Source organism: Bos indicus, chromosome 29 (genome assembly GCF_029378745.1).
Source record: "Bos indicus isolate NIAB-ARS_2022 breed Sahiwal x Tharparkar chromosome 29, NIAB-ARS_B.indTharparkar_mat_pri_1.0, whole genome shotgun sequence".
Lineage (NCBI taxonomy): Eukaryota > Metazoa > Chordata > Mammalia > Artiodactyla > Bovidae > Bos > Bos indicus.
Genome location: NC_091788.1, coordinates 9,094,727 through 9,120,928, shown reverse-complemented (window position 1 = coordinate 9,120,928; position 26,202 = coordinate 9,094,727). Strand labels below are relative to the sequence as shown.

Sequence of the window (26,202 nt, the reverse complement as noted above, 5' to 3'; positions counted from 1 at the left end):
TCCACACCTCTTCCACTTACATATTTAGATTACATCAGTAATCTCTGTTCACAGCAGAATAGTTAGAAACTGTACACAAGCAAAAAGCGGAAGCTATTATCATGACCCCTCAAAAATGACTATATTATTACCTGGAGTACAACTTCCAAACTTCTTTCCATGCATATATGCATGTAAATAAGGTTTAAAAAAAGATTTTAAAACAAAGATAAAATCATCTTCTATGTTGTGTTCTGTGACTAGCTTGTCTTATTTCACAGAGTACTTAGAGTGTCTTTTCGCTGAGCTTAGCCAGATAATTCAGGATCATCTCCATCTCAAGATTCTTAACCCCACCTGCTAGATCCTTTTGGCTATATAAGGTAACATATTCAGGGTAACATATTCACAGGCTCTAAGGATTAGCCCGTGGACTTCATTGGGGGAGGGGGACATTATTCTGCCCGCCCTAAATAGTCAGTAGCCCAAAGACATGAGAAGGGTCACAGTGATTGGTGGGATTTCAGCACGGGAACAGCAGCATTCTGATGAGACCTCAGTCTTGTCTCATCACACAGTCTCCATGCCCATAAGTAGAGATCTACACTGTCTCTTAAAGAAACAAACTCACAGTTATAACGGTACCTCTTTTATGGTCCATTCCATCTTCCTTTTTTGTGGAAGTCACCTTTCTCCCCCACAGCACATGATTCTGGTGGGTTTGTCACAGAAGGCACCTGTGCTCTGGGCTGACCAATCACAGTACTCCACGCTTTTGGGCACAGCAGTTGAAGGATGGGCAGCAATGTAAACAGGGCCTGTAAGATTCTTGGGGGAGGGGCCTGGTCTGGATGCTGAGACAAGAAAGTTTTCTCTCTTGTGGAGACGGTGAGCTCTAGAAATGCTGTATCCTAGGGAGGCTGTCATTCCCATCATGGAGAGAGATCCTGTCTAAGAATGAAGCCATTCCAGAGGAAAGGAGAGGGACATGGGGGTGAGTGGGGAGTGCGAGATCTTAAGACTAACGGACATCAAATCTGAGCATTTGGGTCCAGACCTGCCTAAAGCCAGACAATTTCTGGACTCTTCAACTGCATGAGCCTATAAATTCATTATATCTTTCTTTGCTTGAACTTTGAACTAGTTTGATTCAAGCTTCTGTTACTTAAAGAATCCTTACTAATACAATACTATTCCACAATATGGATTCATTAAAATCAAATTAACCAAATACTTCAATATTTGGCCTTTAGATGGTTTCCAATTTGTACTACTACTGTTTAATAAGGCCATAGTTAACCTCCTTGTACCTCTATCCCTATGCATGTGGCATTATTTAGATAACATCTGGGGACTTCCCTGGTAGTCCAGTGATGAAGACCTCATGCTCCCAGTGGCCTAAGTTTGATCAGGGAACTGGATCCCACAGGCCAAAACTAAGGATGCCCCATGCACCTGAGACCTGGTGTAGCCAAATAAATAAAGTGTAAGAAACGAAAAGAAAACAATCAAGGAAATACATTTAGAGTATTGTGCTGGGCGAAAAGTTTGTTTGGGTTTTCTATAACATCTTGTGGAAAAACCTCGAATGAACTTTTCGGCCAACCCAATACATTCGAATGTATTCTTTAGAGTATATTCAAAGAAACCCATCAGTTTTACCCATTGTGATCTGGCTACAACCCCACAAGCCTCCTTAAATCTCCTGCTCCTAGGTCACCAAACATCAAAGTGCCTAGTCCAATCATCCTTTTCTCCACCCTCACCCTACGAATAAGCCTTTTCTCATTTCTTCCACCTAAACGATCCTCTTAGACTCCGATGAGTCTTTCTTCCTACCTTCTTTTCTCACTTCCAGGACTGAATCCAGATGCCAATTCAAAAATACTGGTGAAAAGTTGGGAGTACTGGATTAAGACCGTTTGGGGTCTGTCTGTCTTTACTGAATTTGTTACAGTACTGTTTCGGTTCTGCATCTCGGTTTCTTGGCCGTGAGGCATGTGCCAGCTCCCTGACGATCGAACCTGTACTCCCTGCACTAGAAGACGAAGTCCCACCCACTGGATGGCCAGGGAAATCCCCCAGAAATGATCTTAATCTTCTGGAGGAGGTCTTAGATAGCTTTAAAGACCTGATAAAAGCTATGTTTTTTTCCTTTCCAGAAATATGCACAGTCAGACAAATGTTCGCATACAACTCCAGAGGCTTCAAGAGGCTCCTGGGTCACTTTGGAACCCCCAGGGAACCTCCTGATCTATATCCTCCAGGTTAAGAACCTCTGGGTACAGCAATGGCAAATGCTTGACTCCTCTACAATCTACCACTTGCCACTTCAGTGCCCCCTGCTCCAGTGCCTTCAGTTCAGTTCAGTTCAGTTGCTCAGTTGTGTCTGACTCTTTGCGACCCCATGAATCGCAGCATGCCAGGCCTCCCTGTCCATCACCAACTCCCAGAGTTCACTCAGACTCACGTCCATCGAGTCAGTGATGCCATCCAGCCATCTCATCCTCTGTTCTCCCCTTCTCCTCCTGCCCCCAATTCCTCCCGGCATCAGAGTCTTTTCCAATGAGTCAACTCTTCGCATGAGGTGGCCAAAGTACTGGAGTTTCAGCTTCAGCATCATTCCCTCCAAAGAAATCCCAGGGCTGATCTCCTTCAGAATGGACTGGTTGGATCTCCTTGCAGTCCAAGGGACTCTCAAGAGCCTTCTCCAACACCACAGTTCAAAAGCATCAATTCTTCGGCGCTCAGCCTTCTTCACAGTCCAACTCTCACATCCATACATGACCACTGGAAAAACCATAGCCTTGACTAGACAGACCTTTGTTGGCAAAGTAATGTCTCTGCTTTTGAATATGCTATCTAGGTTGGTCATAACTTTCCTTCCAAGGAGTAAGCGTCTTTTAATTTCATGGCTGCAGTCACCATCTGCAGTGATTTTGGAGCCCCAAAAAATAAAGTCTGACACCGTTTCCACTGTTTCCCCATCTATTTCCCATGAAGTGATGGGACCGGATGCCATGATCTTCGTTTTCTGAATGTTGAGCTTTAAGCCAACTTTTCCACTCTCCTCTTTCACTTTCATCAAGAGGCTTTTTAGTTCCTCTTCACTTTCTGCCATAAGGGTGGTGTCATCTGCCTATCTGAGGTTATTGATACTTCTCCCAGCAATCTTGATTCCAGCTTGTGCTTCCTCCAGCCCAGCATTTCTCATGATGTATTCTTAGTGCATTGGTAAACATCGCCCACATCGCCCACACATTCTCTTGCTGAGCTAAACCTACTGTGGTAATCATTTCACAATAAATCATTTCACAAACCATCATGCTCTACGCTTTAATCTTATACAGTGATGTATGTCAATTATTCCTCAAAAAAACTGGGGAAAAGAAAACACTCTCTAAGAAACAAATGAATATTTATCCAATAGTCACAAGAAATCAAATGATTTTCCTAAAAGATGCTTCTCTTCATTTTCATTTTATTTTCCATGATCTACCTCAAAAAAAAAAAAAAAAACTCTTAAAAAAAAAACAAAACCAGCCATTTCTGCAGATGGTCTCCTAACGTGTGTTTGCCTCAAGTGCCCTTCGTCAACTGGAGTTCACAGGTTGGAGAAGGAGAGTCAAGTAACCCAGTCATTACCAACCAACCTGCCATGTGCAATGACTTCAGGACCATATGGGAGGTCCTTGAGAGAGTCTTCAGGGAGAAACTCAGGGGCCACTGACACTTTGGGCCAGCCAGAACAACTTAACAGTAGAGAGGGTGGATGGGCAAGTTAAGAGGAAGTGCAGCTGCTCTTCAGGACACACATTCATCCCTTCTCTACTGCCCTCCCCACCTTCCCCCCTGCCGCTCTGCCTCGGCGTCTCCCAAACTACTCCAAGAGCTCCCGGACCCGGGAGACCAGCTCAGTGTTGACCAGGGTCCTCCCTCCAGCTGTGCCCCCAAAGCATGGAAGTCTGTGACATCTGGGATTCTGCACATCTGGGAAACAGCGCTCAGGCCAGTGACCACATTTCGCCTTCAATGTAATTTCCCCTCTGCCCTTCTGTCTATTGCAGGCCTCTTAAATCATGGCGGCTCCATCCAGACCTCCGTATCTTAGTGACTATCTGTTTTGCATTCCTTGCTTCCTCCTCCCCCCAGGTTTAATGGGAAACGTTTCCTGTCAACATTTCTTCCGTCCTTTCTGGTGACTGTAACTCCAGCCATTTTGTTATCTTCATTGAATTTCATTAAAAAGGGATGAAGATCCCACGTTCCAAGATCACTAGGGTAGATATTAAGTGAACTAAGTTTGACCCTCAGGCTTCATCACATCCTCCAGAGACCTCCCAGAATGCTGCCTAATAACTGTTTGTGTTTTTATGTGGTCCAAGGTCATAGTTCTATACTGTGCCTTGACAGACCACACTGGATTCCTTCCAAGAACACAATTTCTTGAGACCAATTCAATGTCCCATTAAAATTTTAATCCGCCTTCTGTTACCCATGAATATTTGTAACCCACGCTTTCCAAATACCAATTCTCCACAGAGAATTTATATTTTAGATATTTTCTGCTCACATGACTCCATGGAGCACTGCTGCACACACACAAAAAGCCCATGTATATCAGGGCCCTACAACTTGATGCCTTTTCCTTCTAGACGTGTGTTCTCTATAGGAACAGGAGCTCTGAACTCAGATACATGCTAAGTCACTTCAGGTGTGCCCGACTCTGCCATCCTATGGACTGTAGCCCACCAGACTCCTCTGTCCATGGAATTCTGCAGGCAAGAATACTGGAGTGGGTTGCCATTTCCTTCTCCATGGGGTCTTCCCAACCCAGGGATCAAACCTGAGTTTCCTGCACTGCAGGATTCTTTACTGTCTGATGCACCAGGACCCACAGTTAAGGTTAAAGATCTTCAGATAGGGAGATTATCCTGAATTATCTGGGTGGGCCAACTTAAATTACATGAAAAGCAGAGACCTTTCTCTGGCTACAGGCAGAAGAGAGATAGCAGGAGAAACCAGAGAAATGCATAAGCTTTTTGTGTCAGGCCCCATGCATACTAGTTACTGAATTTAATTCTTATAAGAACACTATGAAGTAAATAGATATATTTCTTTTTATAGATGTCCCAGTAAAACAAACATGCCTAAACTCCAACAGCTGCAAAGAAGAAAAGTATGAGGTGACTTTCAGAGAATTCAGGTCTGCCCGATTTAAATTTACTGCAATGTCTTAGGGTGTTTTCCATAAATACCACTTTTGCCATCATCATAGCAGACATCCCTGCAACCCTGCAGAAAGCAGCTCATACTCACAGCAAAACCTTGAGGAAGGTTTTGTGGCTCGGCTGGTAAAGAATCTGCCTGCAATGAGGGAGACCTGGGTTCGATCCCTGGGTTGGGAAGATCCCCTGCAGAAGGGATAAGGCTACCCAGTCCAGTATTCTGGCCTGGAGAATTCCATGGACAGAATAGTCCATGGTGTCGCAAAGAGTCAGACACGACTGAGCGACTTTCGCTTTCACTTTATTATCTGAACTTTAAAGATGAGAAAATTGAAGCCCAGGGAGTTGAAATGCTCGAGTTCACAGCCCCCGACAGACCAATTAGATTTAAGCTCGGGATTCCTGAGTGGGAACATGCTAAGGGGCCTTTCCACCCACTACAGCCAGTTCCAGCCGGTGCTGAGGAGTTAAACGTTGTGTCGGCTGTTTTCTAAAATTACTGCAAGGCAGTATTTCTAGCACCTCTGAGTCAGATTTTGGTTGTTGCTCTGCCTTGATTATACGTGCCGCACCTCCCCAGCGCTGCGTCGGCTGCAAACTACACTGGTGTCACTCTGACTTCTCCAGATCACACACACCCAGCTCTGGAACGAAACGGATTCTGACGCCAGCACCTGAAGCCTCTGAGTCCCACCTCCCCCAGCACAGGCAAACCGGCTCACGGTCCCTCTTGTTTAAGATCTTTTGGTCAATTTTTAATCAACATGTCTTTGTATAAGTAAACTTTTATTTACCTTTGTGTTTCAAAAATAACTCACCAATTGTCCAAAAAGGAATTAAACATCACATTTAGTTTCATCACCTAGAAAAGCAAAGGACGTTACTTTTAAATTGAAATGTTCCTAAAGGTCACTTGTTTTTCAGTCACTAAGTCATGTCATGTCTGAGTTGGTGATGGACAGGGAGGCCTGGTGTGCTGCGGTTCATGGGGTCGCAAAGAGTCAGACAAGACTGAGCAACTGACCTGAAGTCATGTCTGAATCTTGGAGACCCCATGGGCTGCAGCATGCCAGGCTTCCCTGTCCTTCACCATCTCCCTGAGTTTAACTCATGTCCATTGAGTTGGTGATGCCATCCAACCATCTCATCCTCTGTCACCCCTTGCTGCTTCCAGATTCTATATCTAATACTATAAAAATGAAATGCACGATAATATCTACCTTTATTTAGGAACCTAGTGTTTTAAAATGAATTTCTTATATGTGCCTGACCCTTTTAGAGCTTTACATGTGTTACTTCATTTTAGTCTCATAATACTTTACAGTTTATGATATATAACTGACATGAAAAAATTAAATAAGATGTATTTAAAGTGTAAAAAAGTAAAATAAGTTGGTTTCTTTGGTGTGACATACTTTCTTTCAAAAAAGAAAAGGAACCTTATTGAACTCTGTTGATTGTTTTTTCCTTAAGGTCTCTAGGTTTATCTTCTAAATTTCATAACTGTTTAATTAGTGCTACTACTTGATGGAAGAGGATCTACATTCTACCTAGCTCATAAATCACCTCTCTGATTCTGACCTCTAGAGCTACCATAGTTTTTCTTTACTGTATACACATTAATGCAAATACCCACTTCTAACACCCCTGGGAATGTGCATCTCACTCTGCAGATTCTGCACAGTTCCTGTCTGCTAAGGGTTTTCAGCCTGCTTTCCATCAAAAGTTATGACGGTGTTTTCATTACCTCCTAATTCTCTGTACCCCTCGGCTCTGGGTCCTTGCGAACGGAAGCAAACAATAACCTGTGTAATGGTGTGTTCTGTTATTTTGGCTATTTCTTCATCTATAGAACTTGACTGAGGGCAGCATTTTCGGTTTCCATAATTCTAAAAAAACAAACATTTTTCTCAGAGCCCTCAGGCTTGTGCTACTGACACCATCATTTTTTCAGCAATCCCTGACCTTATTTCAGGATGCTACAAGTTAGGTTACTAGGGTTTTTTGTTTTTGTTTTTTTTTTTTTTTCACATTTCTCCTTTTCATAAAGTGAGAGCATTGTTTTTTCTAAACTAACTTCACTAATATGGCCCTGCTTTAATTTCCTGAAAAGGGAAACATTAAATCAGATTTTATTTGTAGTGTTAGTTGCTCAGTCGTGTCCGACTGCAACCCCATGGACTATAGCCCCTCAGGCTCCTCTGTCCATGGGGATTCTCCAGGGAAGAATACTAGAATGGGTTGCTATGCCCTTCTCCAGGGGATCTTCCCCACCCAGGGATCAAACCCGGGTCTCCTGCACTACAGGCAGATTCTTTACCATCTGAGCCACTGACAAACCCACCTTATTTGTAGAGGGTGTGCCTAACTGTTTAGTCACAATAGAGTCTGTTGAACAGACCAACTGATGTTTTTTAGTGATCCGCATTGAATTATTTATCATTTATTAGAGTATTCCATGTAGACTTCCCTGGTGGTTCAGTGGCTAGGACTCCACATTCCCAATGCCTGGGATTTGATCGCTGGTGAGGGAACTAGATCCCACATGCCCCAATTAAAAGATCCTGCATGCCCCAATGAAGATGTAAGATCGTGTGCACCTCAACTAAGACCCAACACGGTCAAATAAACACATATTTTGAAAAGAAAGAACTCCATATGTATGGACTATATGCCTAGTAATAATAACAACAACATTTTCTAAGTGCTTACTAAGTACCAAGCATCGCTCTAAGCATTTTACACATACTAATTTATTCATCAAAACAAATATGCAATAATTTAACAGTCTTTGTTTTACAGACAAGGACACTGAGGTACAGAAATATTAAGCGTTTCGCCCAGGGTCACACACCTAGTAAGAGACACAGCTACAATTTGTACCCAGGCAATCTGAACGCTACATTAAGTGCTAGGTCATGGGAACAGTGGCTATCTAAGAAGATGAGCAAATTTTCAAATGAGGATTTATTATTTCAAGAATTAATTACAGAATGTATCATTTTTTCAAAAAGCACCTACCAAATATTGACTCTCTGCCTCCACTGGAGTAGATACTATGGAGAAGAGAATTAGCAAACTGGTCCACATATACTGAGTGGATTTAAACCTAGCTGAGGAGATCAAGGATACAGATATGACACCCCTAAATAATACAATCAGCATCTAAATAAAAGATGCTGCTGCTGCTGCTGCTAAGTCGCTTCAGTCGTGTCCGACTCTGTGCGACCCCATAGACGGCAGCCCACCAGGCTCCCCCGTCCCTGGGATTCTCCAGGCAAGAACACTGGAGTGGGTTGGCATTTCCTCCTCCAATGCATGAAAGTGAAGAGTGAAAGTGAAGTCGCTCAGTCGTGTCTGACTCTTAGAGAACAGCTTATCTGTGACAATGGAAATTATAAAATGGGAACATTAACTGTGGATCCATTTTGTCAAAGTAGTACAATGGGAAAGCACTACAGTGTGAATTAATTTAAAGGACATAAAAGGAAAATCTTGATACTGTGACTTCATTCAGTTAATTCAAACAATATTTACCGGGCACCTACTATGTGTCAGGCAGTGTACTTGTTGCTGATTGTTAAACCATGGCACAATTTACTGAGCGATTATAAAATTACTTTCTCTTGGGGAACTTCAAAAAGTAGGACAGTCTATATTTAGCTATGCCCAGAGGCAGGGAGATGAGCTGGGTGATGATAACTGTACCTAATAATACCAGGCTGACCTGAAAGAGGGTGCTCCGTGACCCTCTCTCTTGCTGCCCCATCGAGGTTCACAGGCAGAAGGGTCTTTGGGTCACCTCAAGTGCTCACAAAAGTTTAAGACTCAAGCTACATATTTTTCATCATGTAACCCAATACTTCATCTCTCACTTTTCTAGAGCTATCTGTGAAGAGATCTGTGGCCAACAAACTCCCCCATGTCGTCCCCGCTCTGACAGTCCCCTCTTCTCCTGGCTTTGTTAAAACCTGGCTTTTCCCTGAGACACTTCTTCCCCTACAGTCTCTCAAGGCCCTGTTGTCTCTCCCACCGAGTGTACCTCAAGGCTCGAAGGTGGGGAGAGCCTCATCTTTGCTCATGCCACATTTTAGACCATTTCTCTCACTTCCTCTCTCAAAAACTGCGGCTCCTGCCTTAAGCTCACAGGACTTGTGGTTGTCAGCTGTCGGCCCCGCCTCTAGCTGAAGGTTTTGGCTATGGGCTCCAGGTCCTGCTCTGCTTCTGCTGTCTTCTGGATGTCTTCAACAGGCCTATAAATGGACTGTCCAGCTCCCTGGCCTCTGTGTTTCTTGTTTTTGTCCACCTTCTCAACCACAAACATCCACTCCCCCAGTCACGCCCTAGACCTTGCCATGACGGCAGCTCCTCCCTGATTCCAAACAGCCCACTCCCTGACAACCACCTTATCAAAACTTGTAGCCTACTGACTCCATCACTTTCTCTGCACTATCCTTCTCTCCATCACCTTCTTACCCAGTTCAAACAGCCACTCCCTGGCAACTGTCAGCCCCAACTCCTTTGCTCAACTCTGCTCCTCCTCCCTCTCACACTCACCTAAAAAAACCTCAGCAGTCAGTGAACCAGCTTCTCTGCCTCCTTTGGGCCCACACCCAAGCAGTTGAATATTCCTGGGGGAAAAAAGAACAAAGCGAAGTCAATCAGCTTAAACAGTCTTTAAATTCATGCTAACAAATCTCAAATGAGCTGGGCTTCTCCAGCAAATCCATTTCCCACTCTCCAAGCCAACTAGCTCATACCTTTTTCTTTCTGTTTAAACTTCCCATATCCACTTTTATCACTTTCTCCTCTCAATTGAAGACCTTGATTTATGCTTCACTGAGAAAATACATGTTATTAGAGAAGTACTGCCTCAAATCACTTTCAATAAAATGTATACTGAAACCATTAAAAAAAAAAAAGACCATCTATGGAATGGAAGAAAATATTTGCAAATGATGTAACTGACAAGGATGTAACTTTCAATATACAAATAACTTATAGTTCAACAACAACAAAAAAAACAACCCAATCAAAACAATGAGTACAACACCTAAATAGACATTTCTCCAAAGAAGAAATTGGTTGGCCAATAGGCACATGAAAAAATGTTCAACCTAGCTAATTATTAAGAGAAATATGAATCAAAACTACAATGAGATACCACCTCACTCTGGTCAGAATGACCATCATTAACAAGTCTACAAATAATAAATGCTAAAGAGGGTGTGGAGAAAAGGGAACCCTACTACACTGTTGGTGGAAATATAAATTGGTGTAGTCACTATGGAAAACAGTATGGAGGTTCTGCAGAAAACTAAAAATAGAATTACCAATGATCCAGCAAATCCCACTCCTGGGTATATATCTGGACAAAACTTTCATTCAAAATGATATATGTACCCCTATGTCCATAGCAGCAACATTTACAATAGCCAAGCCATGGAAAGAGCCTAAATGTCCATCAATAGAGGAACAGATAAAGAAGATGTGGTCTGCTAAGTCACTTCAGTCATGTCCGACTCTGTGCGACCCCATAGATGGCAGCCCACCAGGCTTCCCCGTCTCCAGGCAAGAACACTGGAGTGGGTTGCCATTTCCTTCTCCAATGCATGAAAGTGAAAAGTGAAAGTGAAGTCGCTCAGCCGTGTCCGACTCTTCTCGACCCCATGGTCTGCAGCCTACCAGGCTCCTCCGCCCATGGGATTTTCCCAGCAAGAGTACTGGAGTAGGGTGCCATTGCCTTCTCCGGAAGATGTGGTACATATATACAGCGGAATAGTACTCGGCCATAAAAAAGAATGAAATAACGACATTTGCAGCAACACAGATGCAACTAGGGATTATCCTATTAAGTAAAGAATTGGGTTGACCAGAAAGTTCATTCAAGTTTTTCCATAAAATGTTACAGAAAACACAAACAAACTTTTTGGCCAACCCAATAAGCGGGAAAGAGAGGAACAAATACTATATGATAGAAGGAAATGGCAATCCATTCCAGTATTCTTGCCTGGAGAATGCCATGGACAGAGGAGCCTGGCAGACCGTGGTCCATGGGGTCGAAGAGAGTCGGACACGACTGAAGCGACTAAGCACGCACGCACCACTTACACGTGGAATCTAAAATAGGGCACAAAAGGACCTGTCTACGTAGAGAAACAGACTCACAGACGTAGAGCTGTGGTTGCCCAGGGGGCAGGAGGTGGGGGCAGCATGGACCGGGAGTTTGGGGTTAGAAGATACGAACTATTACATGCCGAATGGATAAATCCTAAACATCCTACTGTATAGCACAGGGAACTATATTCAGTATCCTGGGAGAAACCATATTGGAAACTAATATAAAAACGAATGTAAAATTGGCCTTAAATCAACTATACTTCAATTAAAAAAAACAACTTAAAAAATGCGTACCAAATCTTCTCTCCTCCTCAACTACGAAAATGAAAGAACTGTCACTTTCCTGTCCTTGTTCGACCCCTTTACCTGTGTGCTCCACCTCATTCCCTCTGGCCCTTTGAAGGACTACACTCCTGCCATCCCCAACAGCCTCCACATCAGCAGTTCTCAAAGTGTGATTTGCCAACCGCTGGCTATTGCTGAGACTCCAAACCTATTCTCTCCCCAGTCTTCCCCCACCCATCCAGCCATTAACAATAAGCAAAAACCTACCAGTCATCCTTGGCTCCTCCCGTTCCCCTCTCCTACTTCAAATCTGTCACAAACGCTTGCCAATTCTTCCGTCATAACCTAGCATCCAAACCCTCCTCCCCACCTCCAATCTAACTCACTATTATCCCTCCGCTGAACTGGTGTAACAGTCCCCTAACAAGTTTCACTGCTTCTGCTGATAACTCTTAGAATCCATTCTCTACACACCAGCCAGAGTGATGTCTCCAAAAACCTGTATCAGAACACGTCATTCCCTCAGTTGAATCAGCTAATAGCTGTTCATTGCTCACAGAAAAAGCCCATGAAGTGCTGCAAACTCTAGCTTCTGACTGTGTCTCCAGTCTCAGGGCGCTTTATTACACAGCACAGCCTATTTATTTGCCTTCCTTTCTTGGGAGCACTCTGCCCTTTCCACTTCCTGGCTTTTGCACTTGTTTCCTTTGCTTGCAGTGCTTGTCCACCAGCTCCTCGGCTGATTACCACATTCTCACTCTTTCAGTCTCAAAAATCCTACTCAGAAAGACCTTCCCTGAGAACTGTATGGTCGGTGGCTTCTTCAGCTTACATTCTTATCACTTATTTCCTACATGACATTTATTACAACCCACCACTATCTTAATTATTTGTTTCCTCATTTGTCATCTGTTTCCCCAACCAGAGTGTGAGCTTCAGGAGTGCAGGGACTTTATTTCTTTTGGTCATTTCTGGATTTCCAGCACCTGGAACAATGCCTAGCAGAAAGCAGGTACTCAATCAGCATGTATTAAGTAGACAGTGTGAAGGAGTTTTTTAAAAACTTTTATGTGCGGGTCCTTTGGCTATATTCTTAAAATATGTTACAGTATCTCATTTAATGACCATAAAAATCTAATGAGGCATGGTAACTATTATGTTCACGTGGCAGATAAGAAAAAGGAAGCTCAGGAGAGTTATGTGCTCAGTTACCTAACTACTACCAGTTTAATCGAAGCTTCCCAGGTGGCACTAGTGGTAAAGAATCCACCTCCAATGCAGGAGATGCAAGAGACGTGGGTTCGATCTCTGGGCCAGGAAGATCCCCTGGAGCAGGAAATGGCAACCCACTCCAGTGGCCGTTCTTGCCTAGAAAATTCCATGAACAGAGAAGCCTGGCAGGCTACAGTCCATGGAGTCACAAAGAGCTGGACACAACTGAGCACACACAGAGATAGTGCCAGCTGTATTAGTCAGCCTGGGCAGCCATAACAAAAGACCGTAGACTGGGTGGCTTGACAGTCAACTTGAATTCATTTTCTCACAGTTCTGTGGGCCAGAAGTCCAATGTCAAGGTTAGCTGATTTGGTTTCTGGTGAGGCTTCTCTTCTGGGCTGGGGGAGCAGCTGCCTTCTTATTACCACGCCACATGGCCTTTCTCCAGGTCACTGCACATGGACAGAGAGATTGAGCTTTCTGGTGTCTCATCCTCCAAAGATACTAATCCCATGAGATCAGAGCCCCATCTTTATGATCTCATTTAACCTTAATTACTTCCTTAGAGACCCCATCTCCAAATAAAGCCATATTGCAGTTCAGGGCTTCCACATATGAACCTGGGTTGGGGGGAGTACAAACGTTCAGTCTGTAAAACTGATAGAGCCAGGATTCAAGCCCAGACTTGTCCAGTTCCCAGGCTGATATTCCTAATTGCTGAGTTATATTGCCATGTTGCTTCTGGGTCCTTAGCTCTGCCATAACCTGAACTTCCTCATGCCTGGATTCATACATTACTGGGGATTAGATCACTTGTCTGGTTTTCTCATGGGGCACACCTGCCTTGGAGTTAGGAGCCAAAAATGAAAAGCCTGGCTTCACTTCTCACTACCTGTGTGACCTGGAGCCAACGGCTTAACGACTCTGGATACATCTTAGTTTCCCCATCAATGAAATATGGGCGATATCAAAAGGTACTCTAGGAACTTCCTCCAGGTGTGAGGGGGAAAACAGTCCTCACGGGAATCCACTGAAGGTCTGGGAGCAAACACACCGCGTGATTCCAATGCCTTGTTGTGATGAATATCTTCCTGAGTCACATTAACAGTTGCATAGATGGGCATGAAAAAGCTGCTCCTAGCCCAGCATGGTGATACAGCCTGTGGGAAGGGAGCTCTCATGGCTGTGACCAGTATTTTCCCCTTCCTCCTCATGCTGAATCATCACTGTGCTTTTGTTTTGCTTGAATTCAGTATTTTTCTATTTGGCTTAGTTGCTTTCCAGGCTGGGAGGGACTGCCTCAAGGGGATCACTCCAGAAGGCAGCCTGTCTGGAAGTTCTCAGCAATGTAATTTATCTACTTGAAATCCAAGGGTAGAGTAAATAACAACAACAATAACAATGACAACCTAAGAGTCAACACTTACACTGAATTAAATACTTTGGCCACTTGATGCGAAGAGCTGACTCACCGGAAAAGACCCTGATGCTGAGAAAGACTGAGGGCAGGAGGAGAAGGGGACAACAGAGGATGAGATGGTTGGATGGCATCACCCACTCAATGGACATGAGTTTGAGCAAACTCTGGGCAATAGTGAAGGACAGGGAAGCTCGGCGTGCTGCAGTCCAAGGGGTCACAAAGAGTCAGACATGACTTAGAGACTGAACGACATTCAGCATTAACTATATACCAGGCACTGATCTAAGTACAATGTAGATATGAATTTACTTACTCTCTACAATATCTTCTGTAACCACACCTAGAAATAAGTGACAGTATTAATGAGGCTCTACAGTAATCGGTCCCACAGCCAGTAAACATCTGGGCTGGGATTTGAACCAAGGGACTCTGGCTCTATACTCCATACACAAGGCCTCTCCTAGCATTTACTGTTCCTCCCTGCCTGGCCTGTAGTGCCAGGAGGTGGGGCCATCCCCCAGCACAGGGGAAGCACAGGGCCCTGTGGGAGCGGAGTACGTCAGGGAGCATCCACCTAGGACTGGAAGCAGAAGCCAGAAGTCTGGGTACAACTGCCAACTAGGAGGTTATGGTAGGTGGCTCCCTGAGGACTCCCAGGCACCCCATGCTTTCTACTCTTGTAGCACTAAGCAGCCTGCATCCCAACTCTGGGCTCATTATCAAGGCCAAGGATGATGTCTAGATGAGATCAGTGATCCCTCAGTAGCAGGGGGGACACAAACCTGGTCCATCACTGAACTACTGGTTTTTTATTTTTTAATTAATTAATTGGCCATACCATACAACATACAAGATCTTCCCTGATAAGTGATCGAACGCATGCCCCCTGAATTGGGAGTGCAGAGTTTTAACCACTAGATCACCAGGGAATTTCTATTTTTATTTTTTTTATTTATATTTTGGCCATGCACCCTGTGGGATCTTAGTTCCCTGACCAGGGATTGGTCAGGGTGCAGAGTCTTAACCACTGGACTAAACTGCCCATCACTAAACTATTGTGATCCTGGGGGCTAAAAAAACACACTTATGAAATGAGTAATGAAATAGGCCCACAAATACCACTGCAAGCACTGGCACAGTGGTTTTGAACCTTTTATTCCTGCTTAGTGTAAAGGCCCTAAAACGAGCTACTTGAGAATTTTGAGAATATTCTTGAGAATATTCTCAGGCCCCAAATCTGCGATTCTGATTCATTTGGTTCAGGTGGTTCTTAAAAACATTTTTACTGAAATATAATAGACAACCAGAAAAGTGTACATAAGTGAACAGCTTGCTGAATTTTCACAAACTGAATGTATCTATGCACCCTGCACTGAGGTCAAGAAACAGAATATTAGTGGAACAGTTTTGGGGAGTTTTAAACTTACAATCCTGATCATTCTTATGCAGATCTCCTGAACACCGAGAAACACCGCAGGATTGCTTAGCACTAAAACTGTTAAAATGGAAAGAGCCCGCACGTGCATCTTTGAGGATGACAAGGACAGGAGAAGGGAAGCACTGCTCGTTGGGGACAACAGACAGTGGCATGGCTCCTGGGGTCATGAAATGGAGAAGGCCAACTCAGTCACCAGCTGGCTTGCTGGATGTGAAAAGCAGAGCTCATAGGCTCCCAACACCTGATGAGGGGCCCGATGACTCAATGGGAGAGAAGTCCATGGATGCCAGGTCCAGGCCTTCAGTTTAGCAGCCGCTAAAGCAAACACATGGACGTCACCAGGCGGTCAACACCGAATCAGACTGATTATACTATTTGCAGCCAAAGATGGAGAAGCTCTATACAGTCAGCAAAAACAAGACCGGGAGCTGACTCTGGCTCAGATTACAAACTCCTTACTGCCAAATTCAGAGTTAAATTGAAGAAGGTAGGGAAAACCACTAGACCATTCAGGTATGACCTAAATCAAATCCCTTATGATTATACAGTGGAAGTGAGAAATAGATTTAAGGGACTAGATCTGATAGAGTGCCTGATCAACTATGGACTGAGGTTCGTGACATTGTACAGGAAACAGGGATCAAGACCATCCCCATGGAAAAGAAATGCAAAAAAGCAAAATGGCTGTCTGGGGAGGCCTTACAAATAGCTGTGAAAAGAAGAGAAGCAAAAAGCAAAGGAGAAAAGGAAAGATATAAGTATCTGAATGCAGAGTTCCAAAGAATAGGAAGAAGAGATAAGAAAGCCTTCCTCAGCGATCAATGCAAAGAAATAGAGGAAAACAACAGAATGGGAAAGACTAGAGATCTCTTCAAGAAAATTAGAGATACCAAGGGAACATTTCATGCAAAGATGGGCTCGATAAAGGACAGAAATAGAATGGTCCTAACAGAAGCAGAAGATATTACGAAGAGATGGCAAGAATACACGGAAGAACTGTACAAAAAAGATCTTCATGACCAAGATAATCACGATGGTGTGATCACTCACCTAGAGCCAGACATCCTGGAATGTGAAGTCAAGTGGGCCTTAGACAACATCACTACGAACAAAGCTAGTGGAGGTGATGGAATTCCAGTTGAGCTATTCCAAATTCTGAAAGATGATGCTGTGAAAGTGCTGCACTCAATATGCCAGCAAATTTGGAAAACTCAGCAGTGGCCACAGAACTGGAAAAGGTCAGTTTTCATTCCAATCCCAAAGAAAGGCAATGCCAAAGAATGCTCAAACTACCCCATAATTGCACTCATCTCACACGCTAGTAAATGAATGCTCAAAATTCTCCAAGCCAGGCTTCAGCAATATGTGAACCGTGAACTTCCTGATGTTCAAGCTGGTTTTAGAAAAGGCAGATGAACCAGAGATCAAATTGCCAACATCCGCTGGATCATGGAAAAAGCAAGACAGTTCCAGAAAAACATCTATTTCTGCTTTATTGACTATGCCAAAACCTTTGACTGTATGGATCACAATAAACTGTGGAAAATTCTGAAGGAGATGGGAATACCAGACCACCTGACCTGGCTCTTGAGAAACCTATATGCAGGTCAGGAAGCAACAGTTAGAATTGGACATGGAACAACAGACTGGTTCCAAATAGGAAAATGAGTATGTCAAGGCTGTATACTCTCACCCCGCTTATTTAACTTATATGCAGAGTACATCATGAGAAACGCTAGACTGGAAGAAGCACAAGCTGGAATCAAGATTGCCGGGAGAAATATCAATAACCTCAGATATGCAGATGACACCACCCTTATGGCATAGTGAAGAGGAACTAAAAAGCCTCTTGATGAAAGTGAAAGAGGAGAGTGAAAAAGGTGGCTTAAAGCTCAATATTCAGAAAACGAAGATCATGGCCTCTGGTCCCATCACTTCATGGGAAATAGATGGGGAAACAGTGGAAACAGTGGCAGACTTTATTTTGGGGGGCTCCAAAATCACTGCAGATGATGACTGCAGCCATGAAATTAAAAGACACTTACTCCTTGGAAGGAAAGTTATGACCAACCTAAAAAGCATATTGAAAAGCAGAGACATTACTTTGCCAACAAAAGTCTGTCTAGTCAAGGTTATAGTTTTTCCAGTGGTCATGTATGGATGTGAGAGTTGGACTGTGAAGAAAGCTGAGCACTGAAGAATTGATGCTTTTGAACTGTGGTATTGGAGAAGACTCTTGAGAGTCCCTTGGACTGCAAGGAGATCCAACCAGTCCATTCTAAAGGAGATCAGCCCTGGGTGTTCTTTGGAAGGAATGATGCTAAACCTGAAACTCCAGTACTTTGGCCACCTCATGGGAAGAGTTGACTCATTGAAAAAGACTCTGATGCTGGGATTGATTGGGAGCAGGAGGAGAAAGGGACAACAGAGGATGAGATGGCTGGATGGCATCACCAACTCAATGGACATGAGTTTGAGTGAACTCCGGGAGTTGGTGATGGACAGGGAGGCCTGGCATGCTGCGATTCATGGGGTCACAATAGCTGGACACGACTGAGTGACTGAACTGAAAGCAAACAAGCTTTCAGAGCAAAGACAGAGAGGCCCCTTGGATGTGATCACTGAGTCACCCATTCCCAAAACAATGGGAGTCCCTCCTCTATCTGAAGCAGACTGGATGAGATCTTCAGAAATTCTTTTTCAATTTCAATCACAATCTCTTTCTCACACACACCCAGCTCTTGGTTGGGTACCAAGAGTTGCTCTGGAATGTTCTTTCCCATGTTTTCAATTGAGGTCTTTCACTATGGGTTGGACTCTTTCACTGTCTTTTTCCTCCTATTTTTCCTTTCTTCAGAATTTTTTGACTCCTGATGTTCAGCCTAGAAGCTACAAGCCTGAACTTCTACAAAAATAAAGAAATTTGGTGATGGGAAAAGAAGAGAAGGCTTCATTCTGGTTATCTCTTGATCACCCATTCGTGGATTCGTGGAGGTCTGATATCAGCCTGAGTATTCCAAGCTGTTGAGTTTTCCTCCAACATCTAACATCCTTCAAAGCCTCACCTTTAACAAGTATAGACACAGATGGCAGAGAGGGAGAGAGGTCATGCAGGGAAGGAAAGTCATTTTGGTATCAGGCCTTAATTTCTCTAGTCTTCATTGTTAAATCACTGACAATTTCCCTAACTTTAAATTTTTTTCAAGTGCTATATATTCAACAGAGGACTGGGCTGTTTTGTTTTGTTTCCCAGATTTGGCTTCTAATTCTCCCAGAATTTTTTTTTTTTTTTTTCCTGTGGGAAAAGAGTTTTAAACATTTCCAAATAAGTTTGGAAAGGAGTTGTCTAGACTCTATAAAGATTCAAGATGAGTTCCTTTTCTGCATAACTCCTTGTCTCCAGCAGATCAGTAACCAAAAGGACAATCTGCATCCTGGTTCCTAAGGAAAGCTGAAGTGTAGCCCCTCCCAGAAAAGTCACTTCTCTTAGTCTACTATTCATTCATCCGATCACCCATTCATCCGCTCTTTTATTCAACAGATTGTCACTACTGAGTCTATACTGTGTCGGGACTTTGCTAGGTGCAGATCACCAAGTGCAAGTGCCCTTCGCTGGCCTTTCCTTTTATTTCTGGGGTGGGCAGGTGGTGGTGGGGAGCACTCAGAAGAAAGGGATATAGATATCTCAAATTATCTTCTTTCCCCTCCAGCTGCCTCCAGGCATCCAGTCCCTGGTTAGAAAGCTGCGTAATTGGGACTTCCCTGATGGTCCAGTGGTTAAGAGTCCACCTTGTCACTGCAGGGGACCCAGATCTGTGAACTACTACCCCACATGCCACAGAGCAACTGGGCCCAGTACTGCAACTAGGGGATTCCCAGGTGGTGCAGTGGTAAAGAACTTACCTGCCAACATGGGAGACATGTGTTGGATCCCTGGGTCGGGAAGATCCCTTAAAGAAAACGGCAACCCACTCCAGTATTCTTGCCTGGAGAGTCCCATGGACAGAGGAGCCTGGTGGTCTACAGTCCGTGGGGTCAAAAAGAGTCAGACACAACTGAGCACTCAGGAAAGGGAGGGACGGTTGGAACTAGAGAGCCTGTACGCCACAGTGCAAGATCTCGAAGGCTGCAACTGGGATCTGACGCGGCTAAATAAGTAATAAATAAATAAAAAGAAAACCTTAAAAAAAAAGAAGAAGAAGAAAGATGCATGCTTAAGGTAAAAGCGATTCTCTCCCAACCTGAATCTCCTCTTGGTATTGCTGTTAGCCCCTGGCTTGCTTCAGGATGACTCTTAAGAGCTTAATAAGGGCCAAGACCATCATTAAAGCTGGGCTTTGCAAGGCCAGCTGCCATACTGCAGCTGTGGCCCTCAGCGCGGAGGGCTGGGGATGGCAGTGTCCCTTGACTGCCTGCCAGATGGCCAGCTCATGCTAGACGAGTGCTCTGGTCTGCTCTGCAGAATCAAAATTCAACTGTTCCACCCGGATTGCATTTGCTAATTTTCATCCTTTTGATCTCATTCTAAACTAGATGTTAGAGCTATTTGCATTAATGGGGTGAAGATCATTCTGGAAAGTTCAAAAAGCAGCTCAGCCATTATGCTTGAAAATGTGTTTGCGGCAGTGTGACTGAGGGCAAAAACCTGATTCAGGCTGCATCCATGCCTTTGACACTTTTCAAATTGATGTTTTTCCTCCTTCAAAAAAAAACTGATTTCCAATGGAGTTTAACATTTTTCCTTAATGAAGTTCAGGTGCACGTATCTGGCTTTACAACAGATCCAGTATGTGAAAATGGATGTGTACCCATCAAATTAAGGGAAAAGAGGGGCACTTTCAGATGGACAGACTCAATTTGCAGAATGATTCTTTTCTTCACCAAAGGAATTTCCACTGGGTTCTCTGAAAAGGGTTAGCTTTCCTAGTGTAATTAAACACTTTGTAAAAGTTTCATTTAAAAACATGGTTTAGACACCACACATCCTATGTAAAGAGAAGACTGCTCAGAACAGGTGGATGGCTCAGGCTGATATTTTTAGAGCCATCACCCCATTTCAAATAGAATTCAGATGGTTTGTCAACATCTGGTTGGTATTCAAGGTCCTGTCTAGATGGTACTGAAGCAAAGCTTATACTTGCTTCAACACTTATGTCAATAGTCACTCCTTTGTTGAGCCCTCTCAGACAATGCTCACCTGTTTTGCAGAGGTGAAATCTTCCAGGCACTCATGCAGCATCTGAACTGGCCACTGTGAAGACTGCCCTAGAAATGGTCTAGGCTTTATCCATTTTATAAGTTCAGATATGTGCCAGGTCCTCAAGAAACCTGCCTCAAAAAGTAGTTGCAGTTGATGAAATGGAATGAGAAGCAGCCTTCACTGTTCTGAAATAGTGTCTTCTGGTTAGAATTCCTCAGAACGAGATCTGATTTTGGTCACAGGGCTATGTCTCCTAGTGGCTTAGAGTTAGGTTGCCTTTGTGGACGAATCATCAAAATTATAATAGAAAATAAAAGACCACATATATAAGTCTAAGCCAGTCAGCATAATCTCTTGCAGCCAGAGGGATTGCTTCAGGAATGTGCAATGGAAAGCAGACCTGGGATGTTTGTTGGAATCGATGAGGAGACAAGCTCTCTCATCCACTGGATTTAATCCTCTGAAAATGTAAATTAGTAGCTTCTGAAGGCTGCCTTAGTAACCATCACAGAAGAACTAACTGGTAGAGAAGCCCAAGCCCCGATGATATCATCTGAGCTCTGGGGTCCAACATCTCCTGAGCGACACCTATTTCAGGACTTTTCAATTAAGGGAGCAGGTAAATTCACTTCTTTATTTAGACATTTGCCTTGATCTCTTGTCATTTGCAAATGAAAGCCTCCTGGGACTTCCCTGGAGGCCCAGTGGTCAGGACTCAGAGCTTCCACTGCAGGGAGCATGGGTTCGACCCCCAGTCAGAGAACTAAGACCCCACAAGCTGCAAGGCAAGACCAAAACACAAAACAAACGAATGAACAAAACCAATGAAAAACTCCTGGCTCCCCGTTTCCCAACTGGCCTTTATATCAATTACCAAGACCTCTGCTTTCTCAGTCCAAAGTACCCATTGGCTGATCTCCGTACCACTGCCCATAATCTGGTTCAGATTCTCATGGCCTCTAATTTACAAACTCTGAGATTTGTCTCTCAGCCTTCATTTTCTCCCCTCCTATCTAGCTTCCCAGAAGCTGCCCCTTAATCCTCATAAAGCACAGATACGATGAAGGCACTCAGTCGATTGCTCCACAGCTTCCACTGACTCGCCACTGCTCCCTGAGTTAAAAAAAACCTACAGACTTGACCCCTCCCCACCCCCTGTGTCTCCTTTACTCTCACACAGAATACTTCACTTCTGACCCTTCTGGTCACCAAATGTGTGGAGGAGCTTTCCCCACACCGAGGAATTTTCCACAACACTAGCTGGGTGTCCTACATTGTCCTTCAGTTCGGACACTGCTGCTGCTGCTGCCAAGTCGCTTCAGTCGTGTCCGTGCGACCCCAGAGACAGCAGCCTACCAGGCTCCCCCGTCCCGGGGATTCTCCAGGCAAGAATACTGGAGTGGGTTGCCATTTCCTTCTCCAATGCGTGAAAGTGAAAAAGTGAAAGGGAAGTCGCTCAGTCATGTCCGACTCCTAGCGACCTCGTGGACTGCAGCCTACCAGGCTCCTCTGTCCATGGGATTTTCCAGGCAAGAGTACTGGAGTGGGGTGCCATTGCCTTCTCCAAGTTCGGACACTACCTACTTGGAAATAGTGCCAGGTTTCACAGGGTAAGGTCTCCGTCCCACAAGACTGCTCTCCCATTTCAGATGTCAGCTGGAAGCAGGAGTTCCTCAGGTTACCCACAACTTCTGTCCAATTTACCTATAAATGGGAGGGTCCCACGGCCCTCTCCTTGGGTTCAACTAATTTGTTGGAGTGGCTCACAGAATTCAGGAGTACATTTACTTATGTTTGTGGTTGTTGTTGTTTAGTCACTAAGTCATGTCTGACTCTTTTGAGACTCTTTTGCAGCCCACCAGGCTCCTCTGTCCAAGGGATTCTCCAGGCAAAGATACTGGAGCGGGTTGCCATTTCCTTCTCCAGAAGCTCTTCCTGACCCAAGGATCAAACCTGCGTCTCCTGCATTGCAGGTGAATTCTTTACCATCTGAGACACCAGGGAAGCCCTTCTGAATTCTTCCAGTCCTTTATCTCTTCACAGCTCAGGACTTTCACCCATCAATTCCTCTTATCTTTCTATATTTTGTTACAGCTATTTGTGGATATGTTCTATCTGGGGCTTAGTGGCTCCGAAGGCAAAGAATCTGTCTGCAATGCAGGTGACCTGGGTTCGACCCCTGGGTCAGGAAGATCCCCCTGGAGAAGGGAATGGCTACCCACTCCAGTATTCTTGCCTGGAATATTCCACGAACAGAGAAGCTTGTGGGCTACAGTCCACAGAGTCACAAAGAGTTGGATACGACTGAGTGACTAATGCTTTTCTATCTAGTCTGCTCTCTAGAGTTCTTCCCCAGTATAGTAGATGGTTACTAGGGGTGAATTAGTGGTCATCACTAGTAGGTTCAGATAGGGTCTGTTTTTGGTTCTTTTATTGGTGGATCCCATCCCCTGCCCCCATAGTAATAATCCATACGTTTACTGAATTGGTATAAAGGAAGGAATGAGAAAGGTTGTTTAATAGATTCTTAGGAAACTTGCTTTTGAATAAGTATAAAAAATAATTTCTAAACAACCTACCCATATATAAACAGATACTAGAGGAGCATACAGGGTTGCTTGGAAATTGTCTTTCTTAAGTACTAAATCTCACACTTCTCCCTCCCCTATTTTTGCACTACTAATTTTCCAACAGAAAAGTAAAATTGAGGTAAAGTTTTGACAAATCATTGAAAATTCTAAACTGTCTTGTGTGTGTGTGCTCAGTTGTGTTCGACTCTTTGCCATCCCATGGACTGTAGCCCACCAGGATCCTCTGTCCATGGGATTCTCCAGGCAAGAACACTGGAGTGGGTTGCCATGCCCTCCTCCAGGGCATCTTCCCCACCCAGGAATTGTAAGCTATCTTCATGATGACGATCAAGGACCACATATGAGTATAACTGAAAAAATATCTTATGACCAGACTCTGAATCATGTTAATAGAAGCCATACGTGCATTTACGTCATGTGTCACAGTTCATAAAATACTTCTACAGACTTTACTTCCTTCCTGGTTTACAACTCTGTGAGATCAGTAAGGCAAGACCCATCAGCCCTATTTACCAGCAAGGAAGAGGTAAGGTCTAAGAGAGGCCAAGCAACTAGCAAGTCTCTATAACCAAGTAGATTACCGAACTAGGACTAAAACCCAAGGTTTCTGACACCCAGCCCCAGTCCTTCCAATTATCCTGTGCCACTTACCTTAGGCTAACAGATAACATCATCCCTTGCCAGTGACTGATTTAGCAAAGGACTTATGACCATTGAATTCCCACCACTGTGATATGAAGAGAGGTCTGGTGAGCAGTATCATTGTCCTGCTTCTAAGAAAGAGATAAGGAGAGAAGTTTTTTTTTTTTTCCTCCTGGATGTACTTGTTTATGGTAACTACAGAGCTTCAGTGCCCCTCACCTGAAACCACCCTATCCTTCCATTTCTTGACATGTGCAGTCCTCAACTTCCTTGTTGTCATTTAAACCGGCATAAGTCAGGGGTTTCCATTACTAATACATGAAGTCATCCTAACCGAAACAATATGGGCAACTTAATGATACATGGATTTGGGGTAGAGAGGCCTGTGGTTGAATCCCCACTCCAACCCTTCAAATTGGGAATTTTACTCAACTATTTAGAGCCATGGATTCTTATCAGTAAAAGCAGGGATATGTGTACCTACTGCTCAGGGCTTTTCAGTCCAATGCAATAAGTAGTGGGAAGTATCTGATACCTGGTAGATAATAAATAGTCATTATTGTAAAGATGAACTTTATACCAATGCTATAAATACTTCTACCAAGAAAAAAAACTTTTAAAACTATAAATGTATATAAAACAATTTTATTGGCTCACTCACGCTCCCTACTGTAGTCAGGCAGGTCTTAGAGTAAATACAAAGGGTGATTCCTAACAATCTCAGATCAAGAATACTCAACCTTTGAATGAACTTCAATTCCCTAAGGCTTTGGGACTATGGAGCAGGGGATGAAAGTGTTGATAATAAAATTACAACTGGAGCTGAGGTTGGAGGGCTGCTACCAGGACTGGAATTTGCCTTGAAGTCAGCAATCAACCTTTCAAAGAGTAGTCTAACAAATCAAAGACTTGTCATTTATTTGCTTTTAATTTTCCTGCAGAAAGAGTTTTAAGGATTTAATAGTTCAATTTTATTGCACTGTTAAAAAAATATAGAGAGAGAGGAAAAAAAAAAGAGACAGACATTGCCATCTCTTGTCCTAAAAGAGAAGATAGTTTGGATAACCTCACTTTACAAAGATGCTGTTTATACAACCATGAGATCGTAATCGTTAAGTGCAGGACTGGGCCATTCTGGGCCTTCCTGGTTTGAAGCCAATCACATTCTTCATTTCAACATTAAAACAAAAAAATATCATGTCACCTTGGGATGTTGTCACATTACTAGGAGAAGCTAATTTTTTGTTTTTATTTTGCTTTGTCTTTTTTGGGCAGAATTACAAAGAATAATACGTAAAACAGGTCAACTTTCAAATGGAGTTTCCCTGGCAGTTCAGGTGGTAAAGAATCTGCCTGCAATGAGGGAGACCTGGGTTCGATCCCTGGATTGGGAAGATGCCCTGGAGAAGGGAATGGCAACCCACTCCAGTATTCTTGTCTGGAGAATCCATGAACAGAGGAGCCTAGCGTGCTATAGTCCATGGGGTCTCAAAGAGTCTGACACCACTGAGTGACTAACACACACAACTTTCAAATCTGTTTCTTGTGGTTTACTATGTGACTATGTCCAAGATCTTAATATTGTTGATTGCAGCAACTGGGAAACGCTGTACCTTTCTTAAAGTTTTTATAAAAGAATAACGAGCAAAAGATGAGTGTCAAAATCCAACTGGAGGATGCAAAGTTTTAAAGGAGGAGCTAATTTTTATTGAGAGCGTAATCCCCAAACTACTCTGTTCCCTATCACCCCCCTGCTTGATGGAGTGAACCCATTGCATACGTGTCAAGTGGCTGCACACAGTTGTCCAAACAGGGCCTCAGTCAGCCTTGAGTAAAAAAAAAATAAAGCATCCGTGTGCTCTGGGAAAAGCCAGAGGATGCACACTTTGAAGACAGCAAGAGGTGGTAGGTGGAAAGGCTCTAGAGCCATTCTTACCAGTTCTGGCTTATATCTTGATTTTTCAGGGACAAGGACGATAACGTGAACAGCTGCTTACAGATCCCACAAGACCTAGGGGCTCGGTGCTCTCCCCACTAATTTTAGTCTGCTGGAAACCCGGATAAAGTCACTCCTCCTTGAAGGG

At 43.8% G+C, this 26,202-nt stretch overlaps 1 long non-coding RNA gene across 4 annotated transcripts in view; it reads right to left on the bottom strand.

Annotated features, from left to right (window-relative positions):
* LOC139180711 (uncharacterized) overlaps nt 1-26,202 on the bottom strand; it is a 64,121-nt gene that overhangs the window by 27,703 nt on the left and 10,216 nt on the right. For 2 of the 4 annotated variants that reach the window (XR_011564966.1, XR_011564963.1), the window contains exon 1: nt 132-26,180. This is a non-coding gene — a long non-coding RNA (uncharacterized lncRNA). Of the gene's footprint in view, nt 1-131; nt 26,181-26,202 lie in introns of those variants that run through there. The other 2 variants (XR_011564965.1, XR_011564964.1) reach the window with 2 other exon arrangements.